The following is a 6000-nucleotide window of genomic DNA, read 5'->3' on the forward strand; positions in this document are numbered from 1 at the left end:
GATCCCTGGGGATACTTGATCCCTGGGGATACTTGATTCCTTCGCTATATCTCGAAACAGGAATGTCTAATAAATATCAAATGTTCTAGAAAAATGTGCCAAATAGAACAAAACAACAGCTGTTATCTCAATTTTTTTTTTTTTTAATTTCATTTTCGAGTTATCGAACTTTGTTTGAAAATTTTTACAAAATGTGATTTGAAGATCTTTTTAAAATCACTTCAAAAAGTTTTTCACATGAATTATATTAAAATATTAAATTTATTCCGAAATGTCAATCTTAAGAGTATAATTTGAACTTCATTAGAAACTCTCATTTTTTTTTTTAAGATTTTTTCCGAAATGTGTGTTATGGGTATAATTGATCCCTTAAGTCCAATATGATATATTTTTCTTCTGAATGGAACGTGATCATTAGTTATCATGAAATAACTAATATTTGTCCAAAAACTAATGTTTTTTTCCAGTGATTATCTGTTAAAAAATACTAAAAATACTGCATTTATCTAAAAACCAGAAAATTGCGCTTTTAAGTATGGCTTTAGGGTAGTAGGCAAACGTTTGGAATTCTCTTTGACTGTGAAATGAGAATTAATATGACAAAAAAAAAGTAAACGGATCTTTTTTCTTCGGATTTTACTAGATTTTTGCACCCAGAGCACCCAGCATTAAGGGTCAAGTATCCTTTAGTAAAGGATCAAGTCTCCTGTAACTTAAAAAATATCACATTTTTTTAGTCTCACGAAAACGCTTCTAGTTTACTACGAGTTCATGTATCGTTCTTACTTTTGGAGCATAAGGCAGTTACAAACGTATGTATTTTAAAAACTATTCATTTGATCGAAAAACTTTATATGAAGGAAATGAAGGTGTTAATATGACATTTAATGTAAAAATAAAAAAAATAATAATTTATCGTTGATTACTAGAAATAGTTTTACTTTATTATAAAATCTCTTTTTTATCTTTTCACACTTTCTTCAGTCATGCATTGACCTTTTATTTTTACTACAGAAGCAAAACCTTTGCAAAATCATGATATTTTACACAAATTCACCTAGAAAAACTAATTGGAATCTAGTTGGAACCTTTTCATGATTAGGCATCTCGAAGAATTTGACTTCTTAAATTCGGGTTTAACATAATTTTTTTTGTCTATCAGAACACATCTGTCACATTGCGTAAAAAACGGTTGCGGAGATTGCGATCTATGGAACTGCTCATTATTAGTTATTATCTTGGTGTTTTCTAGTCAGGCAACACTTTTTGTCTGCCTGAAACGGATTTACTGCATAGTTAAGGGGTCTACATTCAGTTATTCCTAATAACCATAGCCTTTTTAGCCATATTTGAGATCAAGGGTCCCACTACGATGCTTGGATTGAACTTCGTAAGCATCCTAGAATGGCCCCTTATACTTCTTAAGCATTTGGGCCAAAATAAAATTCAGAAAAATCAACAGTTCATGAGTTATCAAGTCTACAATGAAGTTTTTCCGAGGAGATTGTGCAAAATTATTTTTACCATGTCGTTTTGCATCGTAAATATCTCAAACACACGATAACTTAAAAACCTTCAAAAAATAGGCAAGATAGCCCTTTTCATAACCAACACAATGCTACTAAAGTTTTGCATATGCGAGTTCTAGTAACGAAGCTATCACCGAAATAAAGTGCCCGGATACTAAATGATCATAGCTTTATAAACATAAAATTACACGCTGTCAGAAAATACAAAAGACGAAAAAATATGATAAATAGAAACATTTTTCCTGATTTTTTCCCGCATGGTCTCACGAAATTCCCGATTTTGTAAACCAAACAAAATTCCGAATATTTATTTTTGAAACCATATACACTAAAACCAATGGTTAAGTTAAAATTTGTTTGATAATTGTTAACTTTATTTGTTTCTCAGATATTTTTAAGAATTTTAATTTTAATTGCATTCATTCAGCTCCGGACCATGACTTTCCGACCCACAGGAAAAGTGTTCAAATCTCGCGAAATTCGAACGAAAACTCTCCCGAATCTCGTGAAGCTGCGTTTCTCCCGAAATATGGGATGAAACATCTACGAGTGCAACAAAAGTAAGGGCAGTGGTCTCCTAAATCCCGTTAGAAACTTGCTTGGTAAAATGTTCTGTCTTTTTAGAGAAATTCAACTTTTCTCGAAATAAATCGATGAGTGAAGAATATGTTTGTCCCTGTTCAGCGATTTCGGTAAGAATGGCTTGAGCGATCGATAATTTGCTCAAAAACAGTTCTCACGACATATTTTTTCTATTATTTCAGTTCCTGCACACTTACATTTCTAGCTTTTTGTCGATTCGGTAACAAAATTCATTCTTGCCCGGTTCCGGAGCTTTCTGTTTGGCAAGATTCAAGGATTTAAGTTCCAGTTAGAACACTCGATTTGCTGCACCGAAATCGGTAATTATTTAGGGTCAGATTTTAACTACTTCTAGAACGAAAATCAGTAAGTATCAACGTCACCCGGCGTTAACTATAATATATACAAATAGACCCATGCTCCGTTTGTCATAGCGGAAATTTATTTTCAAAATACTGTAAAAGTAGCGATATAAGCTAAATAAAAATGTCTTACAATTAATTGGTATTTTTTTTTCTCTATTAGGCTTTTTATGATAAGGAACTATGAAAATTTCTTTTTGATAGAAACACAATGAATATAAGGAACGGTGTTCAAATACAAAATATTGAACCTCGTTCAATAATCTCGTGTAATAATCTAACAGAAAATAATAATTTCACATTTTCTTTAATTTGAAAAACAAAATCAAACGCTACGGAACTTTTCAAAAGCTCCCTGCAATTCACAGAAGAAATCTCTAGCGACTCTACAGGGTAATTTGACAGTTGTTTTCCTGTACACTTTTTCTGTCTTGAGATCGCCCTGAAATTTCAACTGTTGAAAATACAGGACGTAGTCGTCCCGATCACAGGAGAAAAGATTAAATCGGTCGAAGTCAATTGGAAAGAAACTGGTGTTCACTTGTGTATCCATTTCTACTTATTTTGACCTATTTCAACCGAACTTCACTAAACAGAATTTCACTGAGCCAAAAATTCCCGACTTTTCGAAAGAATTTCCGACTTTTTCCCGCATTTTCCCGGTAGATTTGAAATACCGTCTTTTTCCCGCATTTCTCGCTTTTCCCGGATGAGTGGCCACCCTGCATCAAGTATCCCCACTCATTTGCATGTGCACATTGCACTGAATAAGACCTTGAGCTCATTTTGAAGCGAAGTCGTCTTTTTAAAGAAATGTTTTTTTAGTACGCCATAAGTTCCAATAAATAAACTCACGTAATTTTTCACTGCTTCAACCTGCTACAAAAACATCACTCATCAAAGTTCCCGACTAACATGTACCCAACTTCGAAGAGGAACTCCTTCAAACGAGAATATCTATCTGCTGCAAACGATCAGCTGAAATTAAACAGATTCGGCTCCAACAAGTAGTTGATTCCCTATTTGGAATGCCCAGTCAGAACGTTCTAGCTTATTTAAGCATCAGCAACAGAACGTTGCTGCTGCTACAGATATATTTATAATATTCCAATTGAGTGGTACGCAGAAAAAAAACCGAAGAAAAGAATCCGACTACACTCAGACTTTGCCGGCGTGGTCACGTGGGTGGAAAATTGAGAAACCTGTGTTGTTGTTGTGTTTTAATATTCAAACTTTTTATATTTCCTACGATTCTTGGAGTTTCTTTGAGCTGGAGCTGATTTTTTTTTTCTCAAAGTCCCGTTTGCAGTTGATTTCTGAAATCGATTAGCTACGAATGTGTTTTGCGGAACGTTTGCCGAAGAAGCTGAAGCCAGCTATGTTAGATAAATTGAAATGCATAAACTTGACAGAATGATACTTGTGCACGTGCATCCGCACATTATTTATGTGTTATGTGGGCTAAAGATGCAGTTGTCTCGCACTATTTTCCAGCAAATGCGATGCAATTTGCTTTGTTGTTGTTGTCCTCCTCCTCTGCGTTTCTTGCGCAAGCCACGAAACCGTGAAATGTTGCCAATTACCGGCTGCTCCATAGGAGTTGGCTCTCGTTTTGTGGCTTTGCAGAGCTTCAAAGCTTCACGCATTAACATCTCCATTGCAGCAGCAGCACACGGTCGATTGAATGTCCCATTCAGCTTTCAAAATGGGTCAGTCATTCACGCTCTGGGATGAAACATTGATACACTCGTAGGAACATGTGCAGCGCAATGTGCAGTTACTATATCGATTGATATCTACTGGCTAAAACACGTGTCTTCTTTTTTTTTCAATCTTCCACGTTCCATGTTGCACCACGTGGCTTTTTCCTATACAATATGCAAGCTTGCGGCTAGGAAAGATATGAATTTTCGTCTCTGTTGTCTGTTGGGCTTTTGCTTTTTGAATCGAATTGAATGACTGAAACAGTTATTACGATTCGGTGACTCCGAGCGACTGTGGGGCTCTATTTTCCGCCTATTGGAGCCATGATTGCCTTTCTTCCCGTTTTCACTGTGGCTTCTTATGGTTTCAAGTGTACACCGATTCGGGACAGCTTATGGATCGGATTTGGCACAGGTTGAGTTCGTGGGAAAACAACGCCTTAATTCTAAATTAATACCATCTAGAATAGATTAGTGTCATTATAGCCTTAGTGCCGAAAAAGGTTTTTTTCTAACATTATTTATAAAACAGGTTTTATAATATGGTGAAAATTTAGATATGACATAACTGAAAACATTTTCGGTCCTAATTTTTTCCGTTATTGCTGATAATGTACTGTATATATATGAAAATAAAGTTGTAAATTTCACATTTTTTTCAAGCTTGATCCAAATTAAATAATCTTCGGCATAGTTTCGCACGAAAGAGAACAAATGTTTTGATGCTAGAAACGCATTCTGAGCTAATCAATAATATAAATTTATCAGTTTAGTGAACTTTCTCTATAAAAAGCTTATTATAACTTTCTAGTTCATTTACATTCCTGCCTTTCAAGCCAAGAAAAGTGCAAAACTCCGTTATAATTACGCTGCTGAACTTTATGGCTAGTTAATCTCAGGTAACAAACTCTCTGCTCATTAAACTAACTATCGGAGCCTACCCTGGCTCCCTTTTTACCGGCAGCATGTTTTGACTGGTCCGCAAATTTGCCCATCAGTAAATCGCCACTAACTGTGAGGCAGTTACTTAGCTATGAATAACAACCATTGCGCATTGGTTTAAACTTGGGGTCCCCCCTATGATTTTCTTAAAGACTGTCCAACTGGTAGATTTCCCGATTAAATGTTGCTCAATAAGGAGCAAATCCAAAAACGAATCAAGATGAACCCCAACCGCGGCGAGTAATCCGCGATCCACGATGATTGTAATTGCTAATGGTTTGTTTTATAATGCTCATAATTCTTCACGGATCAAGGCAGTCGTGTCGATCTATTTCGAGCAACAATCCTTTACTTAGGGGGGCGCATCACACCGATCATCATGGGGTGTGATCTGTAGAATTGATCGCCATCAGTCGTCGCGAGCATCACCTTTCAATGGAATGTTTAGTTAACAAAACGGCCGTAAGCTTAGTCAGAGAGTGATTAATATTGATGAATTTTTTGATGGAGTTATTTGGATAGTGGAAAATGGTAGACATTTAAACCGTGATAATAAAAGCAAACAGTGAAAATGAAAGTTAAAGAAATCATCGCTTTGAGCAGCACTTAAAGTCTTATGTCTCAATTGCTGATGGAAATTTAAGTGAATCACATATCAATAAACTCAAAAATTTATGACTGACCTGAAGCAATCTCAAATGGTTAAATTTCAAGAACTTACTAAATGCATAACACCAAATTCGATCAAATGCTTCTTTGAACTGCGATAAGCATCACTAGATAGATTATTCTTAAACGTTTTTTCAAGAAACAGGTATATAAATGACTATGACAATTAATGAATTTTTTTTTTTTTTAATTACAGCAATACAGCAACTATTT

This window comes from Uranotaenia lowii, chromosome 3 (assembly GCF_029784155.1).
Source record: "Uranotaenia lowii strain MFRU-FL chromosome 3, ASM2978415v1, whole genome shotgun sequence".
NCBI lineage: Eukaryota > Metazoa > Arthropoda > Insecta > Diptera > Culicidae > Uranotaenia > Uranotaenia lowii.